The sequence below is a fragment of the Eleutherodactylus coqui genome, chromosome 5 (assembly GCF_035609145.1).
Source record: "Eleutherodactylus coqui strain aEleCoq1 chromosome 5, aEleCoq1.hap1, whole genome shotgun sequence".
NCBI lineage: Eukaryota > Metazoa > Chordata > Amphibia > Anura > Eleutherodactylidae > Eleutherodactylus > Eleutherodactylus coqui.
Genome location: NC_089841.1, coordinates 39,385,130 through 39,407,066, shown reverse-complemented (window position 1 = coordinate 39,407,066; position 21,937 = coordinate 39,385,130). Strand labels below are relative to the sequence as shown.

The 21,937-nt window shown below is 48.5% G+C and overlaps 1 protein-coding gene across 1 annotated transcript in view; it reads left to right on the top strand.

Moving 5' to 3' along the window:
- LOC136629101 (zinc finger protein 585A-like) overlaps window positions 1–21,937 on the top strand; it is a 72,989-nt gene that overhangs the window by 26,316 nt on the left and 24,736 nt on the right. Inside the window, exon 2 of the mRNA XM_066605235.1 lies at window positions 12,326–12,492. The gene's annotated coding sequence lies outside the window, so the exon portion shown is untranslated. The remainder of the gene's footprint in view (window positions 1–12,325; window positions 12,493–21,937) is intronic.

Below are 21,937 nucleotides of genomic sequence, written 5' to 3'. Positions count from 1 at the left end.
GGGTTCGCTTCTGGTGTCGATCCTTTCTCCCTGTCGTGATTCTTTGCGGCGGCGGCTGGATTTTGCGGGTGCTGGTTGCTATGTATTCCTTGGGGGCATCACCGGTAGGGCGCACGGGGTGGGCCAGTCCGGTTGCCGGTCCGGGGGAAGCTCAAGGGTGCCCAGGAAGTTTGGTAGGTCTCCCAGTCCTCTGGATGTCGTAGATTTGCTATTCTTGGATGCATGTAGTTGGAAGGGAAGCCCCCAGCGATAGGGTATTCCCCTGTCCTGTAGTAGAGTCAATAGAGGTTTTAAGGCTTTACGCAGCTGGAGAGTCCTACAAGAAAGATCTGGGAGAATATAAATCAGTGTTCCCTTAAATGTCAATTCTTTAATGGCGCGGGTTTTTTGTAGTATTAAGTCTTTGTCCTTGTAAAAATGGATTCGGCAGACCACGTCCCTCGGTTTGCTAGGATCGGAGGGTTTCGGGCCTAGTGATCTGTGAATTCTATCAATTTCCAGGATGGGGGATTTGGGTCTTTTCAGAATATTGTTGAAGAAAGACTGGGCCCAGGAGTCAAGTTGGGATGGTTCTATTTCCTCTGTGAGACCTCTTATGACAGGTTATTTCTTCTGTGACGATTCTCCAGATCGTCTATATGAGTATAGAGATCTAGAAGCTGCTGGGAGTGTAGGTGGAGTTCTTGATTATGGGACTCGAGGGTCTCTGTTGTCTTCTCCTGGGCCTCCTCCACCGCCTCTACTCTTTGGCCTATCTGTCGAATCTCAAATTGGAGGGACTCCATGTCTTTCTTACGGGCGGTTTCCAGTTGCTGGAATTGGGTGTCAAAATGGTTCTATGTCGGTAAGGCTCTAAGATGCTTTTTCCAGTCCCAGCTATCTTCCGGTGTCGGCGTAGGGAAATTATTGGGATCCCTTGGGGTGGGTCGTCTGGCCTCAGTTGATTGCCCTTCTCTGTTGCTAGAATGTTCATGGCTGTTATGCCTCGAGGTCAGCTCCTGTGGCAGAGGTGTATGGTTTGCGGGCACAGTTGTGCCCTGGGTGTCGGGCTGCCTGGGTCTTCCTTGACTCGGGGTTCTTTGAGGCTGCGGATAGTCCCAGGTTAGCTGGGTTCCTGTGGCCCCCTTCGGGTCCGAGTATGGGCCTCTTGAGGAGCCCTTGGAGGCACTTCTGGCGCTGTGTTGCGATTTGGGGGAGCTTTGTAGCTCTGGAGAGCTGCATGGTGGGGGGAACCGCAATTTGGCGGTGGTGTTGGGCCGCTCTGAGGGGGTATACATTGAGAGAGTTCTCCCCCTAGATCTGGGGGTTGCAGGGGGCCTGAGCTGGTGTGGGCTCTTGTGGTTCTCTTATTGCTGGTGGGGACTGAGCCTGTTGCCCCTTGTGGCTTAGGGGCCCCCTTATGCATGGGGGCCTGGGTTGGGGCACAGTCCTGGAGCGTGCTCTCTCCTGGCTCCTGTGTCCCTATGGGGCTTGGGTGGGGGAGACTGTGGGGGGGCCGCTGGGGCTGTGGAGGTTTCAGCCCCTGTAGGTGATGTAAAAAGAAATGGTATCAGCAGCACTCACCACCACCAGTCTGGGGGGGCCTTATTTCAAATAGCTAATATGCACGCCCAACCGGGATCAGATCCAAGTCCCTTGCAGATACAGGTAATCAATGAAGAAGCGTCAGGCAGCAGGTTACCGGTGCAAACTGTTTTATGTATCCATCAGACTACAGGCAAAAACCTCTACATCACAGTGAATAGCGACGTTTCAACCTTCTGTGCTGGTTTTTGCCGGTATTCTGATGGATACATAAAACAGTTCGCACCGGTAACATGCTGCCTGACGCTTCTTCATTGATTACCTGTAGGTGATGTGGCACCCCCCTCTCCTGTGGCTGTTATGCCCACCCCACTCACCGCTCCCGCCGCTGCGGGTATTGTTGTCACCGCTCAGGGACCGTCCTCTCCCTCCTGAGCTGTTGATGGCCGCGGGCTCAGAGGCTCCGCCCCCCTCCGGCATCCTCCCTCTGGCCTCAGCAGCTCCCCTGCCTCTTCTGCCTTCGGGGCTGTGTGCCGTCACGCTCTCTCCGTCTGTGCTGGCCCTTTTTCGTGCGCTCGGGCCGGGCGGCCTCTCGGAGCTCGTCTGTCGTACCGGAAGTGCTACGTCGCCATCTTGCGTGCTGCTGCGCGTGACTCTTCTCCCGCCGTTCTCCTCAGGAATGCCACGATGCCTCTCCCAGTGTCGTCCGATGGTGTCCTGGGGGCTCCTCTTCTCTTCCCCTTCGTCATGGCCGTGAGTAGCCGGGTCTGGGTCATCTGCCTGCGGGTTTGCCGGGGTCAGTCGCAGGAGCTGAGCTGGCGTGCGACTCACTCCTGCATGGGCTAGCCACGCCCCCTCGTACATGATCATTTTTAAACTGCTCTATCGCCCGCTGGATCTCCTGAAGATACACTGCATCATTCAGCAGGTGGTCGTTAAGTATCCTGTTGTGGTCAACTCTCCCTCCCCGCTCCCCCCCTCCAGTGACCCCCACCCAGACCGAAACATGGTCTGACCATAAAAAGGATCCAATGGAACACTTAGGGCTGCGGTCTAGTAATCTATGGGAAATGAAGAGGTAGTCCAGGCGATGATAACTATTATGGGCCGGTGAGTGGAAGCTGTAATCCCTATCTCTAGGATGTAAGACCCGCCACATGTCCACCAGATGAAGGTTGGTTAGCTCCCTCTGTAGTCTACGTGTCGCTGTGGGGGAAACCCCTGACTTATCACCCGACGAGTCAAGGTCAGGAATCATACCCATGTTGAATTTGCCTCCCAGGATTATGTTGGAGCCGTCGGCGAAGGTCGCCAAAGCCTCCAGCATCCGGATCCCGAAACGGACCTGTGCCTGATTTGGAAAATGCACATTTGCAATTGTAAATATTTCAGCACCCAGTTGTATTTTTAGGAATACATAACTAGAGATGAGCGAGCGCACTCGTCCGAGCTTGATGCTCGTTCGAGCATTAGGGTGTTCGAGATGCTCGTTACTCGAGGCGAGCACCACGTGGAACTCAACTCCATTACATTTCCTTTCCTGAGAAATTTGCGCCCTTTTCTGGCCAATAGAAACACAGGGAAGGCATTACAACTTCCTCCTGTGACGTTCCAGCCCTATCCCACCCCCCTGCAGTGAGTGGCTGGCGAGATCAAGTGACCCCCGAGTATTTAAATCTGCCCCGCCCACGGCTCGCCACAGACACACGCTAACAGATGAGGGACAGTGCTGCTGATGCTGCTGCTCCTATAGAGACAGTGTTAGCGTCTTCAAGAACCACAAGGGCCCTTCTTAGGGCCACAGCTCACCTAGTGCATTACTGTTGTGGCTGCTGTGAGCAGTTTTGCACAATTTTTTTTTTTTATGTATATCGGACGTGCAGGCTGTAGCGTTCTCAGGCTGCAGTCTGTACTTCAGTATAGGGGCAGTATTGGTCAGACAGACAGTGCTAGTGTAGAATCCTGTCTAGAAGTACCCCAACGGTTCTTCTTAGGGCAATCTGCAACCGTGTGCATTGAACGCCGTGGTTGCTGGGAGTTGTAGTACCTCTGCATTGCACAGCCTAAGCTCTACACCCCCTCGCGCCAAGCCACCGTGCAGAGGCCAAGGTGCTCTAAGGTGTGGCAGTTTTTCACGGAGATGCCGGACGACCGACGAACAGTGGTGTGCAACCTTTGTTGCGCCAAGATCAGCCGGGGAGCCACCACCACCAGCCTCACCACCACCAGCATGCGCAGGCATATGATGGCCAAGCACCCCACAAGGTGGGACAAAGGCCGTTCACCGCCTCCAGCTTGCGCCACTGCCTCTCCCCCTGGGCCCCAACCTGCCACTGAGATCCAACCGCCCTCTCAGGACACAGGCACGACCGTCTCCTGGCCTGGACCCACACCCTCACCTCCGCTGTCCTCGGCCCCATCCAGCAATGTCTTTCAACGCAGCGTCCAGCTGTCGCTAAGAGAATTATTGGAGCGAAAGCGCAAACACGCCGCCACACACCTGCACGCTCAAGCTTTAAATGTCCACATAGCCAAATTGATCAGCCTGGAGATGCTCCCCTACAGGCTGGTGGAAACTGAGGCGTTCAAAAACATGATGACGGCGGCAGCCCCGCGCTACTCTGTCCCCAGTCGCCACTATTTTTCATGGTGTGCCGTCCCATCCCTGCACGACCACGTCTCACGCAACAGCGTACGCGCCCTCACCAACTCGGTTACTGCCAATGTCCACTTAACAACGGACACGTGGACAAGCACAGGCGGGCAGGGCCACTATATCTCCCTGTCGGCACATTGGGTGAATTTAGTGGAGGCTGGGACCAAGTCAGAGCCTGGGACCGCTCATGTACCACCCAGCCCCAGAATTGCAGGCCCCAGATCAGTGCTGGTATCTGCGGCAGTGTATGCCACCTCCACTAAACCTTCCTCCTCCTCCTCCTCCAAGGCAACCTCTACCTCGCAATCAAGACTTGTCAGCAGCAGCACGTCACCAGCAGTCGGTGTCGCGCGGCGCAGCAGCACAGCGGTGGGCAAGCATCAGCAGGCCGTGCTGAAACTACTCAGCTTAGGAGAGAGGAGGCACACGGCCCACGAACTGTTGCATGGTCTGACAGAGCAGACCGACCGCTGGCTTTCGCCACTGAGCCTCCAACCAGGCATGGTCGTGTGTGACAACGGCCGTAACCTGGTCGGCAGCCTCACGCACGTGCCATGCCTGGCCCATGTCTTTAATTTGGTGGTTCAGCGGTTTCTGAAAGGCTACCCACACTTGTCAGACCTCCGCGACAAGGTGCGCCGGATCAGCGCACATTTCCGCAAGTCCAACACGGACGCTGCCACCCTGCAGCATCGGTTTAATCTGCCAGTGCACCGACTGCTTTGCGACGTGCCCACACGGTGGAACTCTACGCTTCACATGTTGTCCCGGCTGTATGAGCAGCGTAGAGCTATAGTGGAATACCAACTTCAACATGGGCGGCGAAGTGGGAGTCAGCCTCCTCAATTCCTTATAGAGGAGTGGGCCTTGATGGCAGATATCTTCCAGGTCCTTGGAAACTTTCAGGAGTCCACCCTGATGGTGAGCGGCGATACTGCAATCATTAGCGTCACCATTCCCCTGCTATGCCTCTTGAGAAGTTCCCTGCAAAGCATAAAGGCTGATGCTTTGCAGTCGGAAACAGAGGCGGGGGAAGACAGTTTGTCGCTGGATAGTCAGAGCACCCTCATGTCTATATCTCAGCGCGTGGAGAAGGAGGAGGGGGGGAGGAGCCTGAGGAGGAAGAGACAGCTGGGCCCACTGCAGAGGGTGCCCATGCAGCTTGCCTCTCATCCATTCAGCGTGTATGGCCTGAGGAGGAGAAGGAGGAGGAGGAGGATACTCAAAGTGATCGTCCTAGTGAGGACAGCCATGTGTTGCGTACAGGTACCCTGGCACACATGGCTGACTTCATGTTAGGATGCCTTTCTCGTGACCCTCGCGTTACACGCATTCTGGCCACTACGGAGTACTGGGTGTACACACTGCTCGACCCACGGTATAAGGAGAACCTTTTCACTCTCATACCCGAAGAGGAAAGGGGTTCGAGAGTGATGCTATACCACAGGACCCTGGCGGACAAACTGATGGTAAAATTCCCATCCGACAGCACTAGTCGCAGAAGGCGCAGTTCTGAGGGCTAGGTAGCAGGGGAGGCGCGGAGATCAGGCAACATGTACAGCACAGGCAGGGGAACACTCTCCAAGGCCTTTGCCAGCTTTATGGCTCCCCAGCAAGACTGTGTCACACCTCCCCAGTCCAGGCTGAGTCAGAGGGATTACTGTAAGAAGATGGTGAGGGAGTACGCAGCCGATCGTACCACCGTCCTCCGTGACGCCTCTGCTCTGTACAACTACTGGGTGTCAAAACTGGACACGTGGCCTGAACTCGCGCTGTATGCCCTGGAGGTGCTTGCTTGTCCTGCGGCTAGCGTCTTGTCAGAGAGGGTGTTTAGTGCGGCTGGGGGAATCATCACGGATAAGCGTACCCGCCTGTCAACCGACAGTGCCGACAGGCTTACACTCATCAAGATGAACAAAGCCTGGATTTCCCCAGACTTCTCTTCTTCACCAGCGGACAGCAGTGCTACCTAAAGAACTTTGTCAATCTGTGTATGCTATTCGTCCTCCTCCTCCGGCTCCTCCTCCTGAAACCTCTCGTAATCACCGCGAATGGGCAATTTTTCTGTGGGCCAAAAGGCTCATATAACTTTTCTAAATAATATTTATCTGTTTTAATTCTCATTAAAGCATTGAAACTTCCACCTGAACCTACTGTTTTTTTAGACTGGGCTGCCTCCAGGCCTAGTTAAAAATTAAGCCACAGTACGCTAAGCGATTAATGGGTTTCACCTGCCCTCTGGGTTGGGCATGGGCAATTTTTCTGGGGTACATTTGTACTGTCGGTACAACAATTTTTCGGGCCCTCGCCTACAATGTAATCCAAGTAATTTTTATGGGCTTCGCCTGCACTCATGGTACACCACTGTGTCTGGGGTTGGCCTACACATTTGCTACAGAAATGTAACTCTGTTCTGCCTACCTATATTTCTGCCACAGTAATGCTACAGGGGGCTGTCTATACTTCAGCAACAGAAATGTTACTTCGGTCTGCCAATACTTCTGCTCCTGAAATGTTACCTTGGTTGGTGTATAGTGTTACTACTGTAATTTTACTAATACTGGGCTCTGCCCACAATGCTTCAACGGAAATGTTACTGGGGCAGGTCTATACTGCTATAACAGAAATTTAACTAATAGTGGGCTTTGCCCATACTGCTACTACGTTACTGTTGCTGGGGACTGTCTATACTCCTACTACTGAAATCTTACCAATACTACGCTCTCCCTACACTGCTGCCAGGGAAATGTGAATCTGCTGCTTTGTCCCTACTGCTTCTACGTTACTGTTGCTGGGGTCTGACTATACTCCTACTACTGAAATCTTACCAATACTATGCTCTCCCTACACTGCTGCCAGGGAAATATGAATCTGCTGCTTTGCCCATACTGCTTCTACGTTACTGTTACTGGGGTCTGTCTATACTGATATTACTGAAATGTTACTGGGGTCTGTGTATACTGCTGCAAATGAAATGTTAGTGGGGTCTGTCCTCACTGCTGCCAATGAAATGTTACAGGGGTTTGTGCATACTCTTACCGCTGAAATGTTACTAATTCTCGGCTCTGCCTATACTGCTGCTACTGCTATGTTACAGGGTAGTGGAACCGGAGGCTTCCCAAAGACATGATGGTGGCGAGGCCACGCTAATAGGTTCAACAGGCGCGACAACTTTTCAGCGACGCGGTCACTGGGAAGGTGCATATAACCACGGACACGGGGACAGGACACGTACTGCCTCAAAAACTTCCCCGTCCTCCTCCTCCAACAATGAAAACATTCTTGGCCGAAGCCCACCTGCATTTAATCTGACGTTAGCTCTGCTGTCCAGGGCACTGCAATGGGATATATTTATGTACCGCCGGTGGGTTCCAGGGAGCTACCCATGCTGTCGGTCCACACGGACTTCACATTAGGGAGATGTACCTGCCTGTGTCTTTGAATTAAAAACCCCGGTCAGGTTGGGGCATGCAGTGTGGGCCGAAGCCCACCTGCATTTAATCTGACGTTACCTCAGCTGTGCTGGGCAATGCAACGGGATTTATTTATGTAACGTCGGTGGCTTCCTGGGACCCACCCATGCTGTTGGTCCACACGGAGTTGTACCTGCCTGTGTCTACTTATAAAGAACCACAGTCTGACTGGGGCATGCAGTGTGGGCCGAAGCCCACCTGTATTTAATTTGACGTTAGCTCTGCTGTTCAGGGCACTGCAATGGGATTTGTTTATGTACCGCCGGTGGGTTCCAGGGAGCCACCCATGCTTTGGGTCCACACGGACTTCACATTAGGGATTTGTACCTGCCTGTGTCTATGTATTGAAAACCCCGGTCAGACTGGGGCATGCAGTGTGGGCCGAAGCCCACCTGCATTTAATCTGACGTTAGCTCTGCTGTCCAGGGCACTGCAATGGGATTTGTTTATGTACCGCCGGTGGGTTCCAGGGAGCCACCCATGCTGTGGGTGCACACGGAATTCCCATTGCTGACTTGTACCTACCTGTGACTATTTATAAAAAAACCCCGGTCAGACTGGGGCAGGCATTGCTGAGGGTTTGTGCAGAGACCTATGTCCTGAGCACAGTGAAAGTCCGCTTCCTGCCTAGGATTGCTGAAGCTGTGGGCCGAGGCCTATGTCGTGGGCGCGGTGCAAGTCTGCCATGTTTGGCCGCTCAGATCAATTTTTTGTTCATGTCTTGGGCTTCCTAGGACCCACCTATGCTGTTGGTGCAAACTTAGTTCCCATTGCGGTGTTTGACCTGTCTGGCACAAAGGCACTGACTGACTTGCGTATGTCGGCAGAGCGCAGATGGCTTTCCCCTTGCAGTGTGGATTGAGCTATGCGACACCCTGACAGAATGAATACTGTGTGGCACATGGATTCCCCATTGCAATGCCCACGTTTGCAGCTCCTGACGGAGGTGGCACAGGATTGGATTTCTCATTGCTTCTGTACAGCATTGTGGGCTATCGCCCCGCCCCTTTTAAAGAGGGTCGCTGCCTGGCCCTGCCGACCCTCTGCAGTGTGTGCCTCCGGTTCCTCCTCATGGCTGACGCACTTATAAATAGACATGAGGGTGGTGTGGCTGTGAGGCCAGCGTGTGGCATGAGGGCAGCTGAAGGCTGTGCAGGGACACTTTGGTGTGCGCTATGGACACTGGGTCGTGCGGGGGGGGGGGGGGGGGTTGGGCAGCATGTAACCCAGGAGAAGAGGCAGGGGTGTGTCCCGCAGGCAGTGATTGTGCTTAGTTGGAGGTAGTGTGGTGCTTAGCTAAGGTGTGGCTTACTAATGAGGGTTTGTCCAAAGTAAAAATTGTTAGGGGGGGGGGGCACTCTTGCCGCTATTGTGGCTTAATAGTGGGACCTGGGAACCTGAAATGCAGCCCAGCATGTTGCCCCTTGCCTGCCCTATCCGTTTCTGTGTCGTTTTCAGCACTTTCTTGGGTTTTGCAGATTTTCACCAATGAAAACCTTAGCAGAGCATGGCTGATATACAAAAATGCTCGAGTCGCCCATTGACTTCAATGGGGTTCGTTACTCGAAACGAACCCTCGAGCATCGCGGAAAGTTCGACTCAAGCAACGAGCACCCGAGCATTTTGGTGCTCGCTCATCTCTATACATAACGCTCCTGAGTCTACCTCAGACGAGATGAGTTTATGTGGAAGGTGTTTATGAATGGCTATGGAAGTACCTCCAGCTTTTTTCTCCAGGTGGGTGCTGTGATGCCAGGTGGTATAATGGCGATGTGTGAGCCCGGTTATTTTCCCAGTCTGAAAGTGCGTTTCCTGAAATAACGCTATCATAATTTTATTTTTGTGTAAATAATCAAAAATCTGTCCCCTCTTTGCTGGTTTGTTTAGGCCCCTTAGATTAAAGGTGCCGAATGAGAGACTTGCCATTATGTTATTGTCCTGTGATACTCACACCAACCCCCAAACTTATGTAAATGAACTGACCTCCAAGAGGTCCTCAATAATAATTTCCAGGTCCCCCCAACTTAGAATTCTATATGGGTAAACGCACAATCTGGAGGCCCTTTCTAATTGAATATGTGTCTCCCCTTTTCCATATCTCTCCTTTATGATACGATATGAGAAAGAGTATGATGTAATAGGTCAAGTGACTCTGAATAAATTACATGTGACTGAGCATTAATAACCTAGTCAGTATTCTTCTTTTTTCTGGGTAAGAGAATAAACAGATTAATATGTATTTAACACTATGAGAACTATGGTACCCCTACGCAATATAACCGTTTCTGTCATGCAACTGAAGCAGTTGGGACACATAGTTCAGGTCCCGAGGTGCATAATCTCTCTGTCCACACTGCCGCAGTTGGATGCTCCGAGGTCCGGAGCTTTAGCCCCGCCCATATACATGGGACTGCTCTGTAACCAGAGCACAGTTAAAGTGCCCCGCCCATATACATGGGACTGCTCTGTAACCAGAGCACAGTTAAAGTGCCCCACCCATATACATGGGACTGCTCTGTAACCAGAGCACAGTTAAAGTGCCCCACCCATATACATGGGACTACTCAGTAACCAGAGCACTGATAAAGTGCATCGCTCCACGGGCTGTTCCTTATGGACAGCGAGATATCGCGGTATTTGGAGTTAGTCCGGCACTTAGGCACTAGCGGACGTGAGCTCAGATAGATGAAGGGCTCGCGAGACTTGTTATATTCTGCGCGTGCGCAGTAAGATAAAGATAACGCTGGACATTAATGCAATGGAGACTGCACATGGAGACAGCCGGGGTGGACATTCCCCATGCTATTAGTAATGGAAATTTACCAGACTGGGAGGTTGAGCCATAAGGTAATAAGGCTAATTGCACACAGATGGGATCTTGTAAAGGTGATTGGTGGTGGTATGAGTATTGGTTTGTTATATGTAGGTGTTAGATGTATGTTGTCTTTATGCTTGACAAAGACCCCAAGATCGTCGAAACGTAGCAGGACTTTGGAGGAATAAATTATTATATTATACCACGCCCTGGATGCTGCCATTCCTTTGGTGAGAATATGGAAGTACCTCCAGCTTTATTCTCCGGGTGGGTGCTGTGATGCCAGGTGGTATAATGGTGATGTGTGAGCCCAGGTATTTTCCCAGTCTGAAAGTGCGTTTCCTGAAATAACGCTATCATAATTTTATTTTTGTGTAAATAATCAAAAATCTGTCCCCTCTTTGCTGGTTTGTTTAGGCCCCTTAGATTAAAGGTGCCGAATGAGAGACTTGCCATTATGTTCTTGTCGTGTGATACTCACACCCACCCCCAAACTTATGTAAATGAACTGACCTCCAAGAGGTCCTCAATAATAATTTCCAGGTCCCCCCAATTTAGACTTCTATATGGGTAAACGCACAATCTGACTCCTCCCTCCCTATCACAGAAACAATGGGAAAGAGGGAGGTGGACAGGTGCGAGCCCCCCCGATCAACCATCAGGTCCAATTTGCGACCCATCAGGACCTCACAGTTCAAGTTCAGGTGGGATGTTCTCTTCCTCTGCGATGATCTTGTTGCCTCTTGGGTTGTGCTGTCTGCTACTGCTCTTGCAAAGCTTGTGTGAGCAGAATAGGAGGTGTGGGCCACTCAGGAAGCACGACCATGGGTAATTCAAACACCCCTAAGATTTTGGGGAGGTCGCCTTATGTGCGGAAAACAGCCACTTTGCCATCTTTTTTCGCTGACAAGGAAAATGGAAAGCCCCAACGGTATTGAATACCCTGCTCTTTAAGTGTAGACAGGAGGGGTCTCACTGCTTTCCGCAGCTGAAAGGTATGACGGGCCAAGTCCTGCAATATTTTGATTGATTTGCCGTCGGTCGTAAGACTTTCTGGTTGATCTCTTGCTTTGCGGAATATGGCGTCTTTGTCCCTGTTGATAGGGGTCAATCAATATTTTTAATAACCTAACATAAGAAAGATAAGGAAACAGTGTAATAAATGTGACATTAGTTATTTGGTTATATAATGTTATGTATTATATGTAAAACATTCCGGAAGTTGCTAGTAGAATTTGGATATAGAATCATATGTAAAAAGGTATATTCAAGCGTTTATTTGAATATTGATTTTAGAATACTAAATGTATGATTAATTAGATTTTATTCAGCTATCTTACTGAATCCCAACTTACTAACAATGTACTGACCCCAAGTAGGTGGCTGAACCAGTTTTGTTTATGTGTAAACTAAAAACAATGCCCTCTCTTTTGATGTGCAAATTGTTGATGGACTTTGAAGATTACATTTCTTGTCAAACAAGAAATGTAATTAACAAAAGTACTCAGCCAGTAGTCAAGAGACAAGGTACTTAGACAGCCAGGAGTCGACCTTTATTATCACATGTAACTGTTTTTATGTCTACTTCAAACAGCTTTGTTGATACCTTTTTGTTTAGAAAGCTTTTTGATTTACAGTCATGTTGTAATCTGTTGGAATGAGGGTTTGGCCACCAAAAGTAGATTGAAAGTATCAGGTAACATTTGGAGATGCCTTCTTTACAACTTGCATATAAACTAGCAATGTACAACAATAAACAGAACTCATACTGATATCACTAGACGGTCTGTGTAGTGGCTTATTATGGTTCTCAACTATGAGTACTCTATATAATATTTCCTTTTAATTTGGACACAGGCAACATTCGCATTTCGGTCTGCGTTCCAGACCCCCCACAGTTTATTTGGCGCCCATTGTGGGGCAGAAGCTAACTCCTTACCTGCAGCCGATACCTGACTACACTACCTGCCGACCAGCCGGACCAGAGGCCACGGGACCGCAGATCTACAAAACACGGGTATACGGTAAGCTCTTGACTTGCCACTCAAGCTCTGGGCTCTCCTGGCTTCATTCAGTCTCGTGTCGACAGGGGGTGAGTTGCTGCATGTTATATAGGACGCTTCTGCCTGTTATTTACGGTGTTCTTAGTAACCGTGCTAGACGGAAGAACCCTTGTGTGTATATTGCCATGTTGCCTGTAGTAATTGTTGAAATCTGTACGTTGATAGTCTGTGTCATGTTAGCCATAATTTGCTTTTACTGAGTCTGTTATAATATCACCAGAAGTTCCCTTAGAAGAGAGGTCTGGTCTCCCCTAAACCCCCCCCCTTAAGGAGTCCGTAAAACTATTCCAGGACCAGGGACCAGGGGTCCTTAGTGTACTGTGTGACAAATAGAAGCCTGTGTGACAAATAGAAGCCTGTGTGACAAATAAAAGCCTGTGTGACAAATAGAAGCCTGTGTGACAAATAGAAGCCTGTGTGACAAATAAGGGTCTGTGTGCCATAAGCTGTGTGAGAAAGGGAAGGGGGAGACGATTGGTGGTGGCAGACAAGTGTATAAAATATAGAAAGATAGGACTTAGAAAAGTGGGAACCTTTAACTATGAGTTCTGGTAACAGTACGGGAAAAAGCATATGAAAGATATCAGAGACGCCGGTTTAGATAAAGGAACAGACAATATGGGAAACGTACAGGGCAAGTAGTATGCCTATATGGAAATCAGCTAGAGAAATAGTAAAAGACAAAGAAGGCACGTTAGCTGTGGGAAGAAGAATGTAGTAAGGTGTTTAGAATTTTGGGAGTCTTAGACCAGCAAGTTTGGGGAAAAGATGCAGAGATAGTCAAAAGGTTGTATAAAAATATGTTAGACAGATGGATTAAGGCAAGTATAGATATGGCAGTAAGGGGTTATCAGAGAAAGGGAATCCTCTTATAGTTTGTGTCCCTCTGGGACATAAAGTAAGTTCATGCAAAATCTGTGGACAATTATGTGACAAATAACCAATATTGTTTGTCTTGTAAGTCTTGTTGTTATGTAAACTAATCTTTGTTGTACATCTTAGTGTTCTTGTAATGTCTAATTTCTAAGTGTAAGAAAGTTATACCCCACTCACATCTGTGGGGGCTCAAAAGAACAATGAAGTGTATATACTGTGTGGTTTTTATGTTGTCCGTGAAGTAATGTTCTGAGTGTAAGAAGGTGTGAGCTATGGGGGGGGGGGGGGGGGGGGGACGTTTATATTGTCTCTGTAGTAGTGAATGGTGTGAACAGACTGTGCAGGTTAATAGGGAACAAAGAATGTGTAGTATAACTTGTTACAAGAAAGTAAAAAGAAAAAGTTGATGTAAACTATTTTAGCTGAAGGTTCAATGAGTTAAGGAAAGGTAGAAGGTTTAACAATGAACGGTGATAATAGCTGCTATCTGGAGTGGTGAATATAAGTATGTGGATGGAAATGGGCATAAGTTGTATTATGTTTGTCATTGCATAGCCTATTCTGAACAAAATATGTAAAAACCGCGGTACATAACAGTTTTTTTCCTTATATATATATATACTTTGTTCAATATGGGAAGTCCTATGTACAGTAAATACAATCCCAGTTTCTACTTCACATGAGATACTTATCAGTCTGTATATGAGTGAATGAAAACCCCAGTGAGTGTGAATTTGTGTATTAATGAAGGGCCTGTATGAGAGTTAGATTGTGTTATATGGTATATACTGTCCGGTGGCTAGAAATAAAATGAGGCAAGAAAGACCAAACACTGAGCCAGGCCACAGGGGGTGGAGCTAGGTGATGTAAGGAGATGGGACGGAAGAACAATAGGAAGAGGTCTTGCTCCACCCTCCACACAGACCAGCCTAGGAGAGAAGTATACGTCTTGTAATTACTAATAATTAATGTTCAAAGTCTGAATGTTTTAGTTGCTTATTAATATCTTAGCTATTGTTCTGTTTCATAGAGATAAAATTCAGTGTCATAGAAAGGAAGACAGACGCTGATAAAATAAGAAACTTGTAATGAATTATGTGAATTATACGGTCTTAAAAATAGAGAACATAGGGATTTTAGGATATATTTTTGCTTTTTGTGTAAATGTCAGTTCTGTGATTGGTTGGACGTCTATATCACTGCTAAATGCTGTTAGTACTGCACTGTCTCTGAGAGAATGCTCTGTAGGAAAGACATGCAAACGACCAGCATCGAAGGGGTGGAGCTAGATAATGTAAAAGTAGGTAATGTTTCATCCTTCTTTTGTCTACAAAGGGCGGGGGTGAGGAGCTTGGGCAATTAGGAAAAAAATTTTTTCTCTTCTCAAATTTGATGAGACATTGCAGGCAGGATCACATTAATAATGAATTTGCTTAAGGAATATCATATTTTAATGTGGCTAGATGTTTGTGGATTATTCTGCCTTGTTGTAATTCATGTCTCTGCTATTTGTATTGATATCTTACAAGCCTTATCTGCATCCATCAAATTTTCACCGGATGCATCGGTACGGGTTGAGACCTCAAGGTGACAGTTCAGAGGAGGTTTGTAAACTAACTACTCTCTTGGTGGATCCGGCTCATGTATTTGTCTTGATAGCTACTGCAGAAACTCAGCTTTCCGCAGGTCCTGACAAATAGTAAGTCACCTCCAAGACAAACTCCAATTCCTGAGTCATTGCTTAGCACAAGGAACTGGATATCTGACATAATTGATCCAGGTATTGCAGGTCAGCAATTTCTAAATTTTTAATTTTTTTCAACAAGGTTCTGATCTATTTTAAATAGAATACCAGCCTGATTGTCTAGCAGTAATTGGTGCAAGGGGTTTCAGGAGTGCCAATTCAGCTGGCAGAAACTGAACCGCTAGAGGTAATGTTTAAAGGGTCACGATGCCTCATACGCTTCCTTGTGCTGGAAAGTCCTGAAAGCATATTGGGAACCGAAGTGATGGGATCCTTGGGATGTTGTATCGAACTTCACCCGTCCGGTGAGGCTCGTATACACCCCAGGTCTGAAAGTCACCCGACCTTCGGTCGGATGGCAGCAGACCTAGCGACACCTCTACCTGTCTTCACTTTTACGCACGCAGAGAAACAAGTTCTTAGTGTCGTTCCTTCGAGCCTTTGGGCTACCAGTCAGACGGACCTCGACAGACTGTCAGTATTTGTTTGCATTTAATTTCAGAGGAAAGCAGTACTGTTGGATAGTGCTGCCACAAGGGGCACAGAATAGCCCAAAACCAGTTCACCAGATTCATGAAACTGGTATTAGACGCCTGACCAATTCCCGAGGGCACCGCCCTCTTGTAATATGTTGATGATTTGTTTTTAATTTACTTTTATGTACTGCTGACACAAACAGTTACCTCAATGCATCACTAAGCCTTTTGTGCTTCCTCCATCAGAGTAGAATGGCTGCAAAGCCAGCAAAGAGAAACTTCAGTTCTGCAAGTCTCATGTAGTGTTCCTGGGCCACTGCCTAGGTCCAGGTACTAAGCACCTGACGCCGGAACGCACGAAGGTGGTAAGTGACATGCAACTTCCCACCTCCCATGCCCAGTTGCGTACTTTCTTGGGACTGGTTTCATACTATTGGCAATGGACGCTCTGCCTCCATGACCATGCAGCCTCTGTACGACTGTTTGGGTTCACAGCCATTTGCCCTGACCCCGCAGGCCGAGTCAGCCTTCTATCAGCTGAAAGTACAGGTAACCGGGTGCACTGCGGCTGCCAGACTGACAACCCTTTCCAAATGTACGTCACTGAGATGGAGGGACACGCCACCGCTGTACTGACACAAATGCATGGTGACAAAAAGCGACCTGTAGCATACTACAGTGCCAATCTTGACGCGGTGGCTAGAGGGTCTCCATCCTGCGTCCGAGCGGTTCTAGCAGTTCAGGCACTAATGGACAAAAGTTCTGACGTTGTCCTAGATCACACCATGGTGATCTACACCCCACATGACATACATGGTATCCTGACACAGGTAAGCCGTAGACATCTGTCCCTTCCTAGACAGATCAAAATGGAACTTGCATTACACTCTTCATCCAATGTCTCATTTCAACGTTGCACCACTTTGAATCCGGCCACCTTATTACCATTAGGTGACACTGATTCAAATGGGGGAGTAAGTACAGAGGACCAGCTTTGCTTTTTGCAAATTCTCTGACTGATGATGAAGAGGAGGCCTTTGACGCAGAACACCAGCATGATTGTGCAGCGCTCATGGAGCAGGAGACAGCTGGGTTCACACATGTCACTGACAAACCCCTCCTAAACCCCCACCTTGAAATGTTTGTGGATGGATCTAGATACCTGAATGACAAAGGAAGGTTTGTAACAGGTTTTGAAGTAGTCACACTGAATGAGATGCTTGTACAAAAGCCACTGCCGCCATACATGTCAGCGCAGGAACTGAGGCCTGTACGATTGAAAAAGATAGCACTACTAACATCTACACTGATTCCAGGTACGCCTTTGGTACTGCACACGATTATGGACCCATCTGGCGGTCCAGGAGCTTTCTCACGGCACAAGGCAAGCCCATTAAGCTATCATGTTGCCAGGACAGGTGGCCATAATAAAGGTTAAAGCACACACACAGGGGCAGTCACCAGAGAGCAAGGGGATAGGGCAGCCAAGGCTGCAGCCCTCCTGGACAGTACGCAAGACCCCTTGTGCTGTAAGTTGGATCTTGGTCCCACCACTCTTGTTGATTTGGGATTTGGCGTCCTACGGGACGTAGATGATGTACCAATGGCTGCCTACCCCCACCTCGCCGTCCTAGCTCACGGGAAAGTGCATGCCTCTCGGAATGCCATGGTTTCTGTTGTGGACAAGGTATAGTATGCTCCAGGGTTCGACAGGTTGGCAAAGGCATATGTGAAGGCATGTGAAGTGCAAACCCAGACCACTGTATCCTATTCAGAGATTACAAATCGATTACATCCGGCTTCCCAAATCAGGCAGGTATGAGTACGTCCTTGTGTGCGTGGACCTGCTCAAAGCTACCATACAATGTACAGTGACTAAACTTGTGTCAGAACTTGTATGTAGATTTGGGGTACCAGAGACAATTGAGAGTGACAGAGGTACACAATTTACAGGTGAAGTGATGCGAGAGGTGATGTCAGCCCTGGGAGTAGAACAAGCGTTTCACACTCCATACCACACGCAGAGTTTAACAAAGTTGAAAGAACTGAAATGACATGCTTAAGTTAAAAGAAGTGTTGTTTGGCTCTATGCCAAGATTAGGCCTGTATCATCCACAGGCCCTACAGCAGGGGTGTGATAAGGTTATTGAATATGTACAAGAACTATGTCGTAAACTGAAAATAACACCCGATCTAGTGTTTTCCCCAATTCCAGACCCTGACAATCTAGAGGGGACTCATTTCTTGCAGCCTGGAGACTGGGTGGTTGCAAAAAGACACGTAATAAAGGCCTTGGACCCAAGGTTTGACGACCATACCAAGTTCTGTTGTCAACACCTACTTCTGTAAAAAGTGGATACATGCCTCCCACTGCAAGAAAGTTCCCGAGCCAGAGGAAAAGTGATGGGTGGGATCCCGGCGTTGTTTGGGTGGGGGAGGTACTGGACATTTTGACTTTTGCATTTTGTCTTATTGGACTGTCTTCTTATTGGGAAACACCACTACGAACGATCCACATGGAGAAGCGATGGACTGGATGGGCAAATATTTCCCACACTTGTATGTCCAACCTCAGGAGTGGAGAGGACATTTTGCGGACTTGTCTATTATCTGTCCCCACTCCTGTAGAGACTCTTCGAGACATATACTCAAAAGTACACAATGATATTGATGTTGATAAATCTAAGATTACTGTATTGTAAACTTGATTGACTTGCAATATTTGATATTATGTCTTCATATCCTAGATGGACATAGAGTGCACCATTCCTACCTGGGGACCAGGCACCTAAGGGTGACAGAACCAGGAGATAATGGTGGCTCTGATGTCCAAATGGGGGAATGATAGGGGTCAATCAATATTTTTAATAACCTAACATAAGAAAGATAAGGAAACAGTATAATAAATGTGACATTAGTTATTTGGTTATATAATGTTATGTATTATATGTAAAACATTCCGGAAGTTGCTAGTAGAATTTGGATATAGAATCATATGTAAAAAGGTATATTCAAGCATTTATTTGAATATTGATTTTAGAATACTAAATGTATGATTAATTAGATTTTATTCAGCTATCTTACTGAATCCCAACTTACTAACAATGTACTGACCCCAAGTAGGTGGCTGAACCAGTTTTGTTTATGTGTAAACTAAAAACAATGCCCTCTCTTTTGATGTGCAAATTGTTGATGGACTTTGAAGATTACATTTCTTGTCAAACAAGAAATGTAATTAACAAAAGTACTCAGCCAGTAGTCAAGAGACAAGGTACTTAGACAGCCAGGAGTCGACCTTTATTATCACATGTAACTGTTTTTATGTCTACTTCAAACAGCTTTGTTGATACCTTTTGTTTAGAAAGCTTTTTGATTTACAGTCATGTTGTAATCTGTTGGAATGAGGGTTTGGCCACCAAAAGTAGATTGAAAGTATCAGGTAACATTTGGAGACGCCTTCTTTACAACTTGCATATAAACTAGCAATGTACAACAATAAACAGAACTCGTACTGATATCACTAGACGGTCTGTGTAGTGGCTTATTATGGTTCTCAACTATGAGTACTCTATATAATATTTCCTTTTAATTTGGACACAGGCAACATTCGCATTTCGGTCTGCGTTCCAGACCCGCCACACTGTAAAAATGCATTCTGCATATTATGTCCCTGGGACAGTTGATATCGGTGGTCTTGGGACCCAACGCCCTGTGAATTCTGTCAATTTCAATACGCCGCTCAGGCGGTCGGCCCAACAGGCGCTGAAAGAGGTCTTGTGCCCAAGCTTCCAGCTGGTTCCCTCCTATCTCCTCAGTGAGACCTCTGATATGTAAATTATTTCTCCTGTGTCTATTTTCCAGGTCCTCTAGGTGCATAGTGAGGCTCGCAATCTGGTCCGCCTGCGCCTGTATAGCTTGTTTCTGTGACTCTAAAATGGTCGTGGTCTCCTCCTGAGCCTCCTCCACCTGGTGTTACCTGTGACCGATCTGGTGCACCTCGCTGCGGATTGCTTGCAGAGCTTGTTTATTAGAAGCCTCAAATTTAGTAAATAAAGCACTCAGCTCATCCTTAGTAGGAATGGCCATTATGCGTGCCTTCCAAGCTTCTTCTCCTCTCTTGGTTGGGGTCACTGCTGCTGAATCCTGTTCTGTGGTGTATGCAGCCATAGATGAAGCAGAGGGTGAAGGCTGTGTGACTGGCCAGGGGGACTACTACCCCTCTGAGATGCTAGGCACTGCTTCTTATGGGGAAGGGGGGGTGAGTGTCCCTGAAGTGTAGAGAGGCTGCTGCCTGTGTAATTCACTGTAGCCCAGCACTGGGTGCCGTCAAAGTCCCTGGATTGCTGTTATATGCCTGCGCTGTGAGAGAGATTCCCTATCTCCCTCCATGCCGGCTGTGTCAGATGCTTGGCACTGCTTCTTATGGGGGAAGGGGAGTGAGTGCCCTGAAGTGCAGAGAGGCTGCTGGCTGTATTTATTACTCACTGTAGCACCCTCTGAGTCCCTGGAGCAGCCGTTATCTGCTTGCCCTTGTGAGGGAGATCCCCGCTCTCTCTCCACGCTGGCTGTGTCAGCAGGGAGAAGCTGGTCTCCTGGTCCCTCCATGTGGGTCTCCTGCACTTGGCCTCCTGGAGGGTCCGGCGCGATCTTGGCTTGTTCTCCTGCAGAGCGTGGGGTGCCGAGAAAGCGCTCCAACACTCCACTATCTCCCTCCTCTGCTGCTGCATCTGGTCCACCAGTCCTCTGCCGACCCATCTCTCCTGCTGGGGACCTCTCTGAGGAAGTTTGTCGGTGCCTCAGGGCTTTTCACAGGGTAGGTGTTGCGGGAGCTCTCAAACTGTGACCTATCCCGCCATGCGCTGGCCACACCCCTCGGAATGCATTTATGAAGCTTGACGTGTCCATGGATTCCACCACTGCTATGTGGACAGACCTGCTGGACATACAAGTGAATATGACCGCCCAGCGTTTCGCGCTGGCGTCAATGCCTCTAGTGTGCCGTGTAGCCACTGACCAAGGACCAAATACATCTAGACCGACGTTAGTGAAAGGAGGATCCGTACTGAGTCTCTCAGTTGGGAAGCTGGCCATCTTCTGGTTCTGGAACATGCCACAAAGTTTGCGACAAGTAACGCAGCTGAAAATTAGCTTGCTCACACACCTCTTTGTTCCAACTATCCATAGGCCCGCAGCTTGCAGATTCCCTTCGGTAAACAATCAGCCCTGATGTTTCACTTAAACATGGTGATGCAGCGCAAGCAAAATCGTGATGTGATGATGCCCGGGAATTACCATAGGATGTCTCTCCATAAAATCCACCTTAGCTGCTTGAAGGCAACCCCCTATTCTTAGCGACCCATTTTGGTCAATAATGGGATCAAGCTTCTACAAAGCGCTATCCTTGATACTGGCCTTTGCTAAGGTAGTCCATTTCTTTAGCATAACATTCACGTTGTATAGTGCAAATTATTATACCTTTTGGACCTGTCCAAATTACCGTAGTAGCGGTAAAGGCCTGTTTGCAGTGATGTCAGCCTCTCACACCGAATAGGACGTCTCTAAGGGGACACTCGGCCTCTTATGCAGTACAGGATGTCACTGAGGGGACACTTGGCCTCTAATACAGTACAGGATGGCTCTGAGAGGACACCCGGCCTCCCGTACAGGACATCTCTGGGAGGACACTTGGCCTCTTATGCAGTACAGGACGTCACTGAGGGGACACTTGGCCTCTAATACAGTACAGAACGTGTCTGAGGGGACACTCGGCCTCTCACACAATACAGGACATCACTGAGGGGATACTTAGCCTCTCACACTGTACAGGACATCACTGAGGGGACACAGCCTCTCACCCCGTACAGGACATCACTGATGGGACACATGGCATCTAATACAGTACAGGACGGCTCTGAGGGGACACTCGGCCTCTCACACTGTACAGGACATCATTGAGGGGTCACTTGTCCTCTAATACAGTACAGGACGGCTTTGAGGGGACACCTGGCCTCTTGTACAGGACGTCTCTGAGGGGACACTCGGACTCTAATACAGTACAGGACATCACTGAGGGGACACTCAACCTCTAATACAGTAAGGACATCTCTGAGTGGACCCTTGGTCTCTAATACAGGACGTCTCTGAGGGGACACTCAACCTCTCGTACTGTACAGGACGTCTCTGAGGGGACACCCGGCCTCTCGTAGTGTAATGGCCGTCTCTGAGGGGACACTCGGCCTCTCGTAGTGTAATGGCTGTCTCTGAGGGGACACTCGGCCTCTCGTAGTGTAATGGCTGTCTCTGAGGGGAC